This window comes from Hyla sarda, chromosome 2 (genome assembly GCF_029499605.1).
Source record: "Hyla sarda isolate aHylSar1 chromosome 2, aHylSar1.hap1, whole genome shotgun sequence".
NCBI lineage: Eukaryota > Metazoa > Chordata > Amphibia > Anura > Hylidae > Hyla > Hyla sarda.
Genome location: NC_079190.1, coordinates 385,722,739 through 385,741,072, shown reverse-complemented (window position 1 = coordinate 385,741,072; position 18,334 = coordinate 385,722,739). Strand labels below are relative to the sequence as shown.

At 44.0% G+C, this 18,334-nt stretch overlaps 1 non-coding gene across 1 annotated transcript; it reads left to right on the top strand.

The window, feature by feature from the left end:
* Positions 1–773: 773 nt before the first annotated feature.
* On the top strand, positions 774–965 carry LOC130359979 (U2 spliceosomal RNA). The gene has a single exon (XR_008890511.1). It is a non-coding gene; the product is annotated as a U2 spliceosomal RNA (small nuclear RNA).
* The last annotated feature ends 17,369 nt before the right edge of the window (positions 966–18,334 follow it).

Sequence of the window (18,334 nt, the reverse complement as noted above, 5' to 3'; positions counted from 1 at the left end):
AACTGATTCCCAAACCAGGTAAAGATCTCCACGATTGCTCCAGCTACAGACCCATTGCCCTTCTCAATTCTGATTTCAAGCTATTTTGCAAGATGTTGGCGAGCCACCTTTGCCACTTTCTTCCTGCCCTTGTAGACAAGGATCAGGTCGGATTTATTCCGTGTCGGCAGGGTGGTGATGACACGAGAAGGATAGTGGACCTTATAGATGTTGTCAATCGGAAGTCGGACCAAGCGCTCATCCTGAGCTTGGACGCTGAAAAGGCCTTTGATGGGTTTGGATGGGCGTTCTTGTTGGTCATTTTCCAAAAATGTGGCATTTCTGGTAACCTCCTTACTGCACTGTGGGGTCTTTACTCCTTTCCCACGGCCTCCCTTAAACTACCTCATACCTCTTCCCTATTTTTCCCCTAATTGAACGGTACTAAAGAGGGTTGCCCAATTTCCCCCCTGATCTTTGCTTTATGCATAGCGCCTCATGCGGCACTGATCCGGGGGGGACCCGGACATCACGAGTGTGGCTTTGCATGGTTGGGAATTTAAGAATTGCCTTTTTGCTGATGATGTCTTGCTTACCCTCACTAACCCCTTATTGTCTCTGCCTTCTCCGTATAAACTCCTCCATCCTTATGGTGTAGTTTCTGGCTATAAGGTCAACCTCTCTAAGTCTGAAGCTATGCCTCTTAATCTCCCTCCTCCCTTGATTTCCCTTCTACGAGCTAACTACTCTTTTCGATGATCCCAACTCTGCTATTAAGTATTTGTGTGTGTCTCTTCGCTTCTTGGTCTTTTGGCTAAGAACAAGTATAGTATCTGTTCTTATCAGTTTCATGCCAGTGGCAGACTACACCAGTGTGGGGATGGGTGCTGCATGGTAGGGGGTAGGTGTTCCAGGGCTGGTTCTGAGGAATCAACTCGATGGCTGCCCCGATGTGACTTGTTTCCTCCGGGTCTCGCCATGAGGCTGAGAGGGTCTAGAGCCGAGGTACTTTAGTGCCTCGGGGAGCGGTGACCCTGAGGTACTGAAACTCACTGGGAGTATTGGCTCACTAAGAGGAAGCACAGGCACCATGAACTCTTCACCTTTTGGCATTCACCTCTTGATTCCCAGCCTTCTGGCTAGGATGAGAGAAATTTTTATAGATCCGGGCAGTATACCTGCACACATTCACTTATTTATTTCCTTTTTGCCACTTTTTATGTGTTGTGTGTTCACAAGATTGTTAGGATGTGGTAGCCCTTCTGGGTGTCCCTCCTAGCGGTCTAGGGGAGGTGTTTGGCCATTAGGTTCCACACCTCCCTGCAAAAACCCTGTGTACTCCTGCATGGGCAGGGTACTGACCATTATCTGCTCTGCTGGCAGATACCTTGGATAACGCATTTGTGGTTCCTTAGTAGCTTTGGCAAAAAGGGACATCGAGCCTGAAATCTCGCAGGTACCTTTTGGTCCGGAGCGAAGGGTAAGGTTTGTTGGGGGGGCCTCTCTCTTATCGGAGAAGGGCTTGCGATAGACCGCATCCTTTGTGCACGTTTTTTTTTAGTGTAACACGTTTGCACTTTGGGTGATTTGAGAGCACGTTCCTCAGCTCTTAAAAAAAAAATTTGGGTGTGTCCCTCTCTCCCTGCTATTTCTCTTTGCACTCTGCTAACTTCCCTGCTCTTTTTCGGGAATTACGTGCTTTAATGGATAAATGGAGGTCCCAGTATATTTCTTTTTTCAGACGTATTGCGGTGGTGAAGAAGTCCATCCTCCCTAAATTACTCTACTTTTTCGAGACAATGCCAGTAAGACTCCCTTTAGCTATGCTATGCTCTTTTCAGTCTGCTATTAGCGATGTTGCCTACATAAAATTTTCCGAATTTCTGCAAATGTTCGCGAACAGACGAACCAGGCGAAGTGCCATAGACTTCAATAGGCAGGCGAATTTTGAAACCCACAGGGACTCTTTCTGGCCACAATAGTGATGGAAAAGTTGTTTCAAGGGCACTAACACCTGGACTGTGGCATGCCGGAGGGGGGGGATCCATGGCAAAACTCCCATGGAAAATTACATAGTTGATGCAGAGTCTGGTTTTAATCCATAAAGGGCATAAATCCCCTAACATTCCTAAATTGATTGGAATAACGTGCTTTGAAACATCAGGTATGATGTTGTATTGATCAGGTAGTGTAAGGGTTACACCTGCTTCGCAGTGACAGACCAAACTCCCAGTTTAACGCACTGCAAACAACCGCAAACAGTCCATTTGCACAACCGCAAACTCCCCATTTGCACAAGGTTGGATACCAAGCTTGCAATGTCCCGTTCCTTGTCCTCACTGATGTCATTGAAGGTCTCTTCCTCCACCCAGCCACGTACAACACCAAGGGTCCCGAAAGGTGACAACAAGCCCCCTGGGACGCATGCTGTGTTTGGTCTTCCACCTCCTCAAAGCCACCTTCCTCCTCTGACTCCTCTTCTTCAGATTCCTCTCTCTGCATTGCCTCTCTCTGCGTTATTCTTAGGTGTGTTGAGTAGTACTATTCTTATGAGTTTAATCCCTGTTACATCCCCTATCAGGGGACGTGTATCTGGCATCAATTTTAGGAACCGGGAGATGGAAAAAGATGCTTGGTCGGACCTCCTACTTCAAATTTGGGGCACTGCGCGTGTAATCTAATGTGCCACCAGATAGGAATGGTGTGTTAAGTAGTACTATTCTTATCAGTTTAATCCCTGTTACGTCCCCTCTCAGGGGATGTGTATATGGCATCAATTTTAGGAACCGGGAGATGGAAAAAGATGCTTGGTCGGACCTCCTACTTCAAATTTGGGGCACTGCGCGTGTAATCTAATGTGCCACCAGATAGGAATGGTGTGTTAAGTAGTACTATTCCTATCCGTTTAATCCCTGTTATGTGCCTTTTTTTTTGGTTTGGTTTTTGAAGCCACAGTGCAGCACCAGAAAATGCCTGAAAAATTAAGTATTGTTGCAGCCTCTGGCCAGAAAAATTGATGTTTGTTTCCCAGGCAGAAAGTGCCCTAAAACATTGCAGCTTGAACCCTAGTTGGTGGCGGATAAGCCACGCAAGTCATCCGGCATTCAGAGATAAAATACAGCAGCATTTGAACCATTTTTAGCCCAAGGCAGCTCATCTCATCAGGCCTTTTTTAGTCAAATGTATCGCCCACTGTCAGTCCCTTCGGGATCCATCCCTCATTCATCTTAAGAAAGGTGAGGTAAGCTAGACTTTTTTGACCTAGGCGACTTCTCTTCTCATTGACAATACATCCTGCTGCACTGGACACTCGAAGTGGCAGGCCAGAAGTTCTATCGCAAATTGGGATAGCTCAGGCCACAGGTCAAGCCTGCACACCTGGTAGTCAAGGGGTTCATTGATCCTCAGAGTGTCGATATCTGCAGTTAAGACGAGGTAGTCTGCTACCATTTGGTCGAGTCGTTCTCTGAGGGTGGACCCCAAAGGGCTGTGGTGATGCGTAGGACTTAAAAAGCTCCATCCTCCATCAACTATACATCTGTAAAGCGTCCTGTCCTTGCCGGCGTGGTCGTGGGAGGATTACTTTCACCTCTTCCCCTGTTAGATTCCCGTTGTGCTGTATATGCTGTGTAAAGCATACTTTTTAATTCATTTTGGAACTGCTGCATCCTTTCCAACTTGCGGTAATTTGGTAACATTTCAATCACTTTCTTCTTATACCGGGGGTCTAGTAGCGTGGACACCCAGTACAGGTCGTTCTCCTTCAGCCTTTTTATACGAGGGTCCCTCAACAGGCACGACAGCACGAAAGACCCTATTTGCACAAGGTTGGATGTCGAGATACTCATGTCCTGTTCCTCGTCCTCAGTGATCTCACTGAAGGTATGTTCTTCCCCTCAGCCACGTACAACACCACGGGTACCAGATAAGTGACAACGAGCACCCTGGGATGCCTGTTGTCGTTGGTCTTCCTCCTCCTCCTCAAAGCCACATTCCTCCTCTGACTCCTCTTCCTCACAATCCTCTTCCAGCGTTGCCGCAGGTCCAGCAAGCGATGCTAATAAGGCTGTTTCTGGTCGTGATGGTGACCACAACTCTTCCTCTTCCTCTTCCCGCTCATCTACAGCCTGATCCAGCACTCTTCGCAGGGCATGCTCCAGGAAGAAAACAAATGGTATGATGTCGCTGATGGTGCCTTCAGTGGGACTGACTAGGTTTGTCACCTTCTCAAAAGGATGCATGAGCCTACAAGCATTGCACATGAGCATCCAGTAAAGTGGCAAAATAATTCCCAGCTCCGCAGAGGCTGTCCTAGCACCTCAATCATACAAATAGTCGTTAACGGCTTTTTCTTGTTGGAGCAGACGGTCGAACATTAGAAGTGTTGAATTCCAACGTGTCGGGCCGTCGCAAATCAAGCACCTCACTGGCATGTTGTTTCGCTGCTGGATATCTGAAAAGTGTGCCATGGGCGTGTAGGAATGCCTGAAATGGCCACAGACCTTCCACGCCTGCTTTGGGACATCCTGTTAGCCTGGGTACTTATGCACAAAGCATTGTATGATCAGATTGCACACATGTGCCATGCACAGCACATGTGTCAACTTGCCCAAAGTCAATGCCGCCAACAAATTTCTTACGTTGTCACAAACCACTTTGCCGATCTCCAGTTGGTGCGGAGTCAGCCACTGATCCACCTGTGTGTTCAGGGCGGACAGGAGTGCTGGTGCGGTTTGACTCTCTGCTTTCAGGCAAGTCAACCCCAAGACGGCGTGACACTGCTGTATTCGGGATGTGGAATAGTACCTGGGGAGCTGGGGGGGGGGGGGGGGTGCCGTTGATGTGGAGCAAGATGCAGCAGCAGAAGAGTACTCAGCCGAGGAGGTTATGGAAGAGGATGGAGTAGGAGCAGTACAGGAGCTGGCAGCAGGCCTGCCTGCAAGTCGTGGCGGTGTCACGAACTCTGCAGAGCCATGCATTCCATGCTTGGCAGCCGTCACCAGGTTTTCCCAATGCGCAGTGTAGGTGATATACCTGCCCTGACCATGCTTTGAAGACCAGGTATCAGTGGTCAGATGGACCCTAGCCCTAACACTGTGTGCCATGCCATTACTTCCTTTTGCACAATTGAGTACAGGTTGGGGATTTCCTTTTGTAAAAAGAAATTTCGGCCGGGTACCTTTCACTATGGTGTCCCAATAGCTACAAATTTTTGGAACACCTCAGACTCCACCAGCTTGTATGGTAAAAGCTGACGGGCTAAGAGTTCAGACAAGCCAGCTGTCAGATGCCATTGTGACATTGGCTTCTTACGCTCAAACATGTCCTTGACAAACACCTGACTGTGGGCAGATGAGCAGGAACTGCTCAAGGCGAGAGACGGAGTGGCGGATGGTTGAGAGGGGGCAAGGAGGACAGCAGTGGTTGACATGGCTGAAGATGCTGGGCCAGGAGGAGGATGGCGGCTTTGAGTTTGTGTGCTGCTTGTACTCATGTGTTGATCCCATAGGCGTTTGTGATGTGAGATCATGTGCCTTCGCAAAGCAGTTGTACCTAGGTGGGAGTTGGACTTCCCACGACTCAGTTTCTTTTGGCACAGGTTGCAAATGGCATCGCTGTTGTCAGAGGCAGACACACAAAAAAAATGCCACACTGCTGAACTCTGCAATGACGGCATTCTGGTGGTGGCAACAGCATGCGTTGATTGCGTGCTGTCTGGCTGACCCCAGGTGCCGATGCATACTGTCTGACTGTGCCACTATCTCCTTGCAACGACCTCCCCCTGCTTCCAACTCATCTCCTCCTCCTCTCTGTCTCCCCATCTGAACTTTCCCCCTGTTCTTCTTCTCTTCTAGCGGGCACCCACGTGACATCCAAGGATGCATCGTCATCATCAACCACTTCACTTGTATCTGACAACTCAGCCAAGGAAGCAGCAGTGGGTTCAACGTCATCATCATCACACCGTACGTCCATGTACCTACCGTAATGCTGCCTGACTGAGACACATCCCTGTTATCTACATCCTCTGGCAATAATGGTTGCGCATCACTCATTTCTTCCAATGATGATGTGTAAATAACTCCTCTGACAGATCAAGTGAAGCGGCTGTGGTGTTAGTGTTTGTGGTGGCGGCAGGTGGGCGAGTGGTAACTTAAGAGGTGCCTGAAGCTAAGCTGGAGGAGGATGGTGCGTCATGGTTCCGAGCGGAAGCTGTAGAACATTGGGTGTCCTGTGTTAGCCAGTCAACTATGTCCTCAGAACTTTCAGGGTACGTGGCCTCTGAATACTGGGCATTATTCTAGGGCCAAAGGGAATCACAGCACCACAACCATGACGGCCCCTGCGGGGTGGCTTCCTCTGCATTTTTTTTTTGATTAGTGGTGCAAGCTACTGTGAAAACAGATATGAGTGGCACTGTGCACTGGCAGAAGTTGGCAGAGTAGACGCTGTAGGTCTGACACACGCTTGCAGACAACTAACTGCTATTCAATCTATTACAGTCAAAATTGCATTATTTTTTTTTAAATGTACACTACTGTTACACCAGATATGAGTTGCACTGGTGTGACACTGTGCCCTGGCAGGCCCTGAAACGCACATGTGTAAAGGAAACTGACTGCTATTACAGTTCAGTCGAAAAAGTTTTTAGTTTTTTTAAATGCAAGCTATTGTGACACCAGATATGAGTGATGGCACTGGGCAAGTGGGCACAGTATACGCTGTGAGCCTGACACACACGCTGGCAGGCAGGCAACTGCAATTAGATTACACAGGGGAAAAAAAAGCAGACTGATGTTCTAGCCCTAAAAAGGGCTTTTTGGGGGTGCTGTCCTTACAGCAGAGATCAGATGAGTCCTTCAGGACTGTAGTGGGCACTGAATACACTAGCCTAGCTATCGATTTCCCTATTAAATCAGCAGCAGCTACACTGTCCCTCCTCTCACTAAGAATGCAGCTTCAGAATGAATCTAAAATGGATGCCGTCCAGGAGGTGGGAGGGTCTAGGAGGGAGGGTCTACTGCTGATTGGCTGGAATGTGTCTGCTGATTGTGAAAAACAGGGTCAAAGTTTACTCAATGATGATGAATAGGGGGCGGACCGAACATCGCATATGTTCGCCCGCCGCGGCGAACGTGAACAAGCTATGTTCGCCTGGAAGTATTCGCTATTGGCTATTTTTCGGTTTATTTGCGATGCGAAACGTCACCTTCTCCCTATGTTGGTTATGCTTGCTAGTGGTCCATTTATCACGCTTACAGTAAATGGATGGAATTGGAAAAATTGTGGCTGGCCCCGATTCATCCTAATTCCCTCCTGTGTGTTTTTCCCCACCCCTTCCCCAGGTGGCCCCCTTCTGGGTCCATTGTCGTTCTCCCGCTATGTGTGGACTAACTGCTCCAAGCTTCTTTCCCTTGCTGTCTTTCTTGTATCATCCTGATTTCTCTCCAGGACTGTCCTCGGCTATGGTCAGGGAATGGGGTTCTAGAGGTCTTTTCTGCTGGGCTGATGTATTCGATCCCCTTACTCATTCCCTCATGTCTTTTGACCGTGAAGTAGCTTGCTGGGACCTCCTTCCCTCTGAGGAAGCCCACTATATCCAGCTTTGCCATTTCTTGTCCTCCAGGCTGCGCTCTTTGACGGTATCTTTACTCACTGCTTTGAGAGGCTAAGTAGGGGCAGGTGACTGAAAGAGCTTTATTGTCCGTTCAGTCATTACAAGTCATACAATAAATTACATATGTCATTTTGGCACATATATTTTCTCTGGGGGGCTTTGCCTCCTTCATCCGTCTGCTGTTTTCATGTATATACAAATACATGTAATAATAAATACAATAGAGGAGTTCTTGACATGGGCTGTTCTTATATGGGGCTATCCTAGTTTATTCTTAAACCTTTGGGATGAGTATATTTTATTTAGATCATTTTATGACCAATCTAGGCACCTTATTAATGTATATTTTGGTCATAATTTTGGGGTATATCCGGTCGTGATCATTCGGCATGTGTTCCCTTATCTTGCGGGATCCTGTGCCTATATCATTTCTAACTGGCACGTCAACTCTGCGGCATGCTCACGAGCGGCTTTATATACCCCCGTTTTGGCATTCTTTGCAATATCAGTGTTTCAATGCCAATTTTTGTTTTTACCCCCATTGGTTCATTTAGCAATATATAACCAGTCATACAGGAGTTAGTATACTCTATAACTAGCATTAAGTCACTCCCACTCATACCTGAATCCGGCCCTGAATTGTAGTAGTGTATTCAGCATTTTGACCCGCCTCCTGTGGGGCGGGTACTGCCGACGTCACACGAAGGCGCCAGGATATGACGCCAGACGCCGAGGGACCCGGAAGGTGAGCGCATCGCAGCCGGTTAGAATCACTCCGGCTCCCCGCCACTGCGGGTTGCGCACCTCCCGGGATCCTGTGATCGGCACTTAGACCAGCTGACAGTGAGTACAGCGCACTAGCGGCGATATGCTAGATTTACATTGCAGGTACGGCGGAACCCATCTTTATTGATAGGAATATGTCATTTTATTTTTAGGGGTCCGGAACCACGGCAAGGACTGTGAGTCTCTTAGCCCTACAGAAACTACATTTAGTGCAAGTCCGTATACTGGGCTGACTGTACTGTTGGTTTTCTTTTTAGGTTGTGCCGGCATTCTCCTGTTTCAGCTGGGAAAGATCACACCCTCTGAGTGATACCCTGTATCGTGGGTCACTCAGTATTTCCATGTTTATTTAAATGTGATACTCTTATTATCTCTATTATTTTGACATTCTCCTGAGGACACTCTTGATTGGAGTAGAAACGCGTTGAGAATTATATATTTTTTATTAGAGATTCATGATTAAATATGTGTATCTACACATTAGATTCATGATAAATCCACCAGATGGGTGGTGGTCCTAACGGATCCTGTGTCGCATGATTTTATTCTTACTTGGGAATAATCACTTTGCACATATTGGTGTGTTTTAGTAAGCATATATTAAAAGTTATGTCTTAAATAGCACTTCCCCCCCACCTTTATATTTATTTAGAGGTTCTTTCAAGTTGTAGTTATGCAACAGCTGGAGGCACAACTGCAACTCCCAACATGCCCTTTTGCTGTCTGTGCATGCTGGGAGTTATAGTTATGCAAAAGCTGGAGGCACATTTTTTCTATGAAAAAGTGTGCTTCAGCTGTTGCATAACAGCATGCCCTTTGGCTGTGCATGCTGGGAATTGTTGCTAAGCAACAGCAGGAGGCATACAGGCCTCACCTCTTGCTGCTGCCAGATCCTGCCGCCGCTCCGGACCCCGCTGCCGCTGCTCCGGACCCACTGGTAAGGTGACCCCTGCTGACGATCACATGCCCCGCAGGAACTGTGATTGGTCGACCGGGCTCGGCTGATCAATCACGGGGATCGTGAGATGGCACCACCAATCACTGTTATTTTCCGGATCACCAGTGACCCAATTGACCCGGAAAAGCCATAGTAACATAGTAACATAGTTCATAAGGTTGAAAAAAGACCGGAGTCCATCACGTTCAACCTAAATCCCTAATGAGTCCCTACTGAGTTAATCAAGAGGAAGGCAAAAAAAACGCATACTAGGTAAAAATTCCTTCCCGACTCCAAATATGGCAGTCAGAATAAATCCCTGGATCAACGTTCTGTCGCTATAATTTTAATATACATAACCAGCAATGTTCTTACTCTCCAAAAATGCATCCAGACCCATTTTAAATTCTTTTACAGAGTTCCCCATGACCACCTTCTCCGGAAGAGAATTCTACAGTCTCCCTGCTCTTACAGTAAAGAAACCCGTCTGTGCTGGTGTAGAAACCTTCTTTCCTCTAAACGGAGAGGATGCCCCCTTGTTATAGATACAGTTCTGGGTATAAATAGATCATGGGAAAGATCTCTGTACTGTCCCCTGATATATTTATACATAGTTATTAGGTTGCCCCTAAGCCTTCTTTTTCTAAAGTAAATAACCCTAATTCTGATAATCTTTCTGGATACTGTAGTCCTCCCATTCCCGTATTACCCTGGTTGCCCGTCTTTGAACCCTCTCCAGCTCCACTGTATCTTTCTTGTACACTGGTGCCCAGTACTGTACACAGTATTCTATGTGTGGTCTGACTAGTGATTTGTACAGCGGTAGAATTATTTCCTTGTCATGGGCATCTATGCCCCAATTGATGCACCCCATGATTTTATTTGCCTTGGCAGCAGCTGCTCGACACTGGTCACTACAGCTAAATTTACTGTTAACTAAAACTCCCAAGTCCTTTTCCATGTTAGTTGTCCCTAGTGTGCTCCCATTTAATACATAATCCCAGGCCGGATTTTTCCTCCCCATGTGCATTACCTTACATTTTTCAGAGTCTACCACTACCCAGCCCAAGCCTCCAACCTATCCAGATCCATTTGTAACAGTGCCCTGTTCTCTATTGTGTTTACCGCTTTACAGAGTTTAGTATCTAGATTGCTACTTTACTATTCAACCCCTCTACAAGGTCATTAATGAATATATTAAATAGGACAGGACCCAATACTGACCCCTGTGGTACCCCACTAGTTACAGTCACCCAATCAGAATAAGTACCATTAATAACCACCCTCTGTTTCCTATCACTGAGCCAGTTACTTACCCACTTACACGCATTCTCCCCCAGCCCCATCCTTCACATTTTATGCACCAACCGTTTATGTGGAACCGTATCAAATGCTTTGGAAAAATCCAGATATACGACATCCAGCGATTGCCCCTGGTCCAGTCTGGAGCTCACCTCCTTATAAAAGCTGATGAGGTTAGTTTGACAGAACCAATCCCTCATAAAGCCATGCTTATATGGAGTCATACATTTATTTGTATCATTTGTATTCCAAAATAATATATTTGCTTTTTCCTGATCCCCGTTTATAATTTCTTCTTTATCATGATTTGCCGGTCAGAATTGTGGGTCTCAGGACCCCCTTGGGCGATATGCCGGGGTGGCTTTTGTTAGTTAACAGCAGCCATCACGGCCCGATCACCGTGTCCGGAGACGCGGTGATCAAGGAAGGCAGCACCGTAAATGTACGGTGCTGTGCGCTAAGTACCTCTTAGCAGCACCGTATGTTTACGGCGCTCGTCCTTAAGGGGTTAAATATTTATGTTTTTTTTTTTTCCTTTTTAACAATGTACATACATCATAATTACATTAAGAACTTCTTAAAAGAAACAATTGTACAACATACACTGCTCAAAAAAAGTAAAGGGAACACTTAAACAACACAATGCAACTCCAAGTCAATCACTTTTGTGAAATCACACTGTCCACTCAGGAAGCAACACTGATTGGCAATCAATTTCACATGCTGTTGTGCAAATGGAACAGACAACTGGTTGAAATTATAGACAATTAGCAAGACACCCCCCAATAATGGAGTGGTTCTGCAGGTGGTGACCACAGACCACTTCTCAGTCCCTATGCATCCTAAGTATTTCAAACGATTAGTTAATTCATTCAGATCTAGGATGTGTTATCTTAGTGTTCTCTTAATTTTTTGAGCAGTGTATTACAGTTTTATCCCTACACATCCTTCTATCTCAGTGCCACCTCCCATCCCTCCCTTCCTCCTCATCTCCACCTATCCCATTCTTTTTTTTTTAGTAGGGCCTATTCTTTTCCCCTGATAATATATAACTTCATATATTTTTTATTTTTCCACCAGGTTAACCCATTCTTTAACCCCATTTTCATTAAGCATGTACATTTTTTTCCTCATCACCTTCTAAAAATCATAACGCATTCAATTTTGCACCTGAAATTCCACATTATGGCTTATTTTTTGTGACACCAATTCTACTTTGCAGTGACATTAGTTATTTTACCAAAATATCAATGGCGAAGAGGAAATAAAAAATCATTGTGCGACCAAATTGAAAAATAAATAAAATTTTGTAACCTTTGGGGGCTTCCGTTTCTATGCAGTGCATTTTTCGGTAAAAATGACATCTTATCTTTATTCTGTAGGTACATACGGTTAAAATGATACTATATATATATATATATATATATATATATATATATATATACAGTAACCCCCCGACATGCGGGGCCATCGCATTGACTGCTCTACGACAGCGCAAAATGCTTAAGCTGCTGTCGGATAGCAGTTTAAGCATCCCTGGCAGGTTCGCTTACCTATTCCTGCTGCTCCGGGTCCACTTCGCGATTCTCCGGTGTCTTGCGCATCTTCTCCAGGGTCCGGGCCTCGCTTTCCGGTGTCGTTATTACGTCACTACGCACGCTGTGCCGGCGCAGCAGCGTATTAACGTCACCAGAAATTGAGGCCCAGACCCTGCAGAAGATGCGGAAGAAGCCGGAGGATCGCGAAGAAGACACCGGAGCAGCGGGACAGCATCGGGAGCCCCTGGGACAGCATCGGGAGCGGTGAGGACCTGGTCCGGAGCGGCGGGGACAGGTGAGTACAGCTTCCTATACTTTACATTGCACGGATCCCTCAACATACGATGGATTCGACAAACGATGGGTCGTTTGGAACGAATTACCATCGTATGTTGAGGGACCACTGTATATATATATATATATATATATATATATATATATATATATGGTTGATTTTGTATTACTTCTAAAAAAAAAAATCATAACTACATGCAGGGAAATGAATACGTTTAAAATTGTCATCTTCTGACCCCTATAACTTTTTTTATTTTTCCATATACGTGCTGGTATGAGGGCTCATTTTTTGTGCAGTGATCTGACGTTTTTATCGGTACCATTTTTATATTGATTGGACTTATTGATAATTTTTTCATGATATAAAAAGTTACCAAAAATACGCTATTTTTGTACTTTGGAATTTTTTTGCGCGTGTGCCATTGACAGTTCAGTTTAACCCCTTAAGGACGCAGGACGTAAATGTACGTCGTGGTGCGGTGGTACTTAACGCACCAGGACGTACATTTACGTCCTGTGCATAACAACGGGCATCGGAGCGATGCCCGTGTCATGCGCGGCTGATCCCGGCTGCTGATCGCAGCCAGGGACCCGCCGGCAATGGCCGACGCCCGCGATCTCGCGGGCGTCCGCCATTAACCTCTCAGGTGCCGGGATCAATACAGATCCCGGCATCTGCGGCAGTACACGATTTGAATGAATGATCGGATCGCCCGAAGCGCTGCTGCGGGGATCCGATCATTCAGAACGCCGCACGGAGGTCCCCTCACCTTCCTCCTTCCGGCTCCCAGCGTCTCCTGCTCTGGTCTGAGATCGAGCAGACCAGAGCAGAAGATCGCCGATAACACTGATCTGTTCTATGTCCTATACATAGAACAGATCAGTATTAGCAATCATGGTATTGCTATGAATAGTCCCCTATGGGGACTATTCAAGTGCAAAAAAAATGTAAAAAAATGTAAAAGTAAAAGTAAAAAAAAAGTGAAAAATCCCCTCCCCCAATAAAAAAGTAAAACGTCCGTTTTTTCCTATTTTACCCCCAAAAAGCGTAAAAAATAAATTTTATAGACATATTTGGTATCGCCACGTGCGTAAATGTCCGAACTATTAAAATAAAATGTTAATGATCCCGTACAGTGAACGGCGTGAACGAAAAAAAAAAAGTCCAAAATTGCTACTTTTTTAATACATTTTATTAAAAAAATTTTTATAAAAAATGTATTAAAAGTTTTTTATATGCAAATGTGGTATAAAAAAAAGTACAGATAATGGCGCAAAAAATGAGCCCCCATACCGCCGCTTATACGGAAAAATAAAAAAGTTAGAGGTCATCAAAATAGAGGGATTATAAACATACTAATTTGGTTAAAAAGTTTGTGATTTTTTTTAAGCACAACAATAATAGAAAAGTATGTAATAATGGGTATCATTTTAATCATATTGACCCTCAGAATAAAGAACACACATCATTTTTACTATAAATTGTACGGCGTGAAAACGAAACCTTCCAAAATTAGCAAAATTGCGTTTTTCTTTTTAATTTCCCCACAAAAATAGTGTTTTTTGATTGCGCCATAAATTTTATGATATAATGAGTTATGTCATTACAAAGGACAACTGGTCGCGCAAAAAACAAGCCCTCATACTAGTCTGTGGATGAAAATATAAAAGAGTTATGATTTTTAGAAGGCGAGGAGGAAAAAATGAAAACGTAAAATTTTAATTGTCTGAGTCCTTAAGGCCAAAATGGGCTGAGTCCTTAAGGGGTTAATAACAATATATTTTTATAGTTTGGGCATTTTTGCACGCAGCGATACCACACATGTTTATTTTTATTTACAGTTTTTTTTAAATGGGAAAAGGGTGGTGATTCTTACTTTTATTAGGGAAGGGGTTAAATGATCTTTATTAACTTTTTTTTCGCAGTGTTATAGCCCCCCCCCCTAGTGGCTATCACACTGAACATACCGTGCATTGACACTGATGGATGGATTTCAGGCTTGGAGCAATCAATCGCCGATCGGAAGCAACGAAGGCAGGTAAGGGGACCTCCGCTCACGTTCTAGCTGATCGGGACATCACAATTTCACGGCAATAGTCCCAAACAGCCTGATTGAGCTGCCAGGAGGGTTTTACATTCATTTTAGACTCGGCGATCAACTTTGAACGCTGCATCTAAAGGGTTAATAGCACGCGGCACAATGATCGGTGCCACACGCTATTAGCCCAGGGTCCCGGCTGTCATTAGCCGCCGGGACCGACCCGGTATGACGCGGGGCCACGGTTATATATCAAAGTTCTAGGTTAATTTAGCTCATCCTTTTTCTTATAACTTTTGCATTTCTTTGCATCCCCACATCATACGATAAAGATCTGCGTTTTTAGATTGGCATCTAGGACAAACTGAGTCCTTCCTCTCACCCATTCTAAATAAACTTTCGGGAGTATAACAGAGTCTATAAATTAATTTGATATGTGAAATATTATGATTTACATTTATGAATGATTTATCAGTATTACTGAATATTTCCCACCAGTCTTCACTTTTAATTACTCCATTTGTCCCCCTTTTTAATTTACTATTTGGTACAACATTATTAGGTGAGAGTGTAATCAGAATATTATAAATTTCCCTAACCCTTTTCTTATTTGTGTTCTTATTTGTGCTTTTATCGAAAAATTTTAATAATTATCTTTTTCTTTCTTTTTCTCTAAATATTGATTTTACAGAATAGATGCTTACTTCAGTTTTTCAAATTTTGAGCTTGGGTTGAAGATAGAAAAAAAAACTTTCCAATGGTTTTATTAAGAAAAATTACTGCATGAGAATTGTATAATTCCTTTTCAACATATGCAAAATTAAGAAAATTGTAAATAAATGGAAAAGTAAGAAAAAAATAATTGTGAAAACTTCTGCTGTTTCATGTGGTCTATTACGTAACAGTGTAACTTTTCTTGTTTTTTTCATTATCTATATGAGGGCATGTGATAACCTTATATATATTTTTACATACCTATATTTGGCCTCCTGGTTTTACAATTATTATCTTTATATTTGACCTGGGTATCTTGTACCATTGCCATTAAATTCCTAATCAGCTAACAAGCTATTCCTCGCTTAATGCACCTAATCATTTGTGCCTCCACTTTAAATGGGGTCATAGCATTATATAGTTAACATATTGCATATTATTTTTTCTTTATTTTTCATTCATTTTGTATATTTATTTGGTTGGCACGATTTATGAATCTTTTGTGCCATTCATCATGGGCTTCAGTTCCCTCCTGTTAGTTAAAATCCTTAATTGTCCCTGTGCCATGGCCTATGATCCCTGTGGAATATATACAGATTACTATTAGAATGTATTTTTAAGCGTGCGCTGCTCGCCTGAGCCTGCCCACCTAGGTAGTGATGGAGCTAGTGTCCTTGGTCTAACACTTCCAAGTCTGCGGCCACGCCCCCCTGCTGGAGTCACCAGGAGAGCTGCCCGTAGGCAGCTTCCAGGAGTGAGCGGCGTCATATACAGATGCTGGCCGTCATTTCAATGCATGCAGCCACCATAACACACACCGGTCCACTCTGCCATTGCAGAGTAGCAATCTATCTTTCTATTGGGACCCTCTTGTAAGTATATTTCTTTAGATCCATGGGTTTACTGTCTGTTCAGGCAATTTAGGTAATTATTGTGTTGTTCCTCAGGACATGCTTACATCACTACGCCGGGCAGAACGTGAGTAGATATACCTCCCATGGGAATACTTGTAGTTAGGTGGTAAGTGACCATCATTTGTTTATACATACCTCTGTGTTTGTTGTTTTTTTTATTTGCAGGTGGAGAGCTCCTCTACACTGCACTCTACATGGTGATTATGATATGCATGACTTGAGGGCATCTAGAGTAATGGCACTTTGACTTTGTGCTAAATTGTCGCTGTATGGAGATTTTTTATATCAGCTTATGCGCTGCTGCTTGTTATACGCCTTATCTATATGTTCACAGTGTGCAAGACTCTATGTTATACCTTTATACCTTTGTTGGAAACACTAAATGCATCAGCTCAGGGTGTCTATTAGGCACCAACATATACTGATGCGGGACCAGTATCTATACAAGAAGGAGCCACCTTGATATTTATCTAATACTGTCATTGATCCAAGCATTGCCTTAAAAAAGGACATAGACCAAGCAGTCAGACGCATAGAACATACTCAGCAGCAAGCGGTGGCAGAAATAAGGGCAGAGATTGAGCTGCTAAATGCGCAAATTAGTGCCACAGAAAATGCTAATGCTATGACAAACGTAAGAATGGATGTGGTAGACTCAAGAGTCACTAAAGTGACAGAACAGATACATCAAATGTCTTTACTCCTTGATGATCAGGAAAACGGGAGGAGGCAGAACATAAGAGTGAAGGGTTTAGTAAAAGTAGACCATCAAGATGATTTATTGAGGCGCATAACAGAGCTATTCAATAGCGTAACTAAGCGGCCTAAAGAAGCCACCTACGTAATAGATAGAGTTCATCGTGTGCCGCGCTTTAGGATGAGAGAGTCTCAGAGACCAAGGGATGTGCTATGCAGGATGCATTATCTTCAGGTTAAAGAGGAGATAATAAACGCTGCAAGAGGAATAGATAATTTAAGGTTGGAAGGGTCGCCAATATGGATATATGCGGATGTTTCAGCACATACCCTACAGATGAGGCGTAAAATACATCCGTTGCTGGAAAAAATAAGAGAAGCGGCTGCAATATATAAATGGGGACATCCATTTCACTTGATTGTAAAGAAGGACAATGAGACTTTCTTTCTACATAGATATGAGGAACTCAAGGACTTTTTTATTTATTTTGCAAGCCCCCCCCCCCCCCCCCTCCCCATCCCAGTTCCAAACTGGTTGGATTGGGAATATGGGTCCCAACGTTAACGGTATAGGTTGAGGGATTGGGAGAATGTAAAGGGGCGAAATTTAGGTTGGTGTATTGATTAAAGCATACTGGAAAAGAGATGCTTGTGGTTAGTGGGGGGGGGGTTATATTGAGAGAGAGTGTAGGTAGCGGTAAACAGCCATGTTTTTTTTTAAATCTCCCGCCTCTTTCTCCTGCCCCTGTTCCCTCCTCTCATTCTGGGGTGTTCCTTTTCTTTTTGGTTGTTGCAGATATTTTTGCTGGGGGCCCGAAAAATCATGGAGAGGTTGGGTTCTAAAAATAGCACGAGGTTGCTGAAAGTGAGTTCTTTGAATGTGAGGGGACTAAATAGTGCTGGTAAGCGTTTAATTTTTGGGAATCTATTGAAAAAAGAAAAACTAGATATAGAGTTTTTGCAAGAGACACATTATATGAAACATCATAAATACAGCTTGCAGTCTAGCTATTTTTCTAAAGCTTATCACAGCTTTACATCAAAGGCTAGAGCAAAGGGCACTAGCATTCTTATAGCACAATGCATCCCTTGGGAAGAGATAGAAAGCAACGCGGATGAGGAAGGTAGATATATATTTGTTATGGGGACTATTTTGTCACAGAAATTTACATTTGCATCAGCTTTCTTACCCAACACTAAACAGAAATTAGTTTTACATCAGATGTTAGAAAAACCGGACAGTTTCACACAAGGGATGTTAATTCTTGGGGGTACTTTAATTTTGTGTTATATCCCCAGATAGACACATCCAAGGGCACCTCAGCTATGAGTGCAACAGCATTACAAGGGTGTAAAAAAAGAGCTACATAATAGTCAATTATTAGATGTTTGGCAAATTATGCACCCAGGAGACAAGGATTTTTCTATTCCGTGGTTCATGATTCCTTTTCGTGAATAGATTATTTATTTTTAAAACAGAAAGATATAGATTTGGTAAGAGCAGCGACAATAGATAA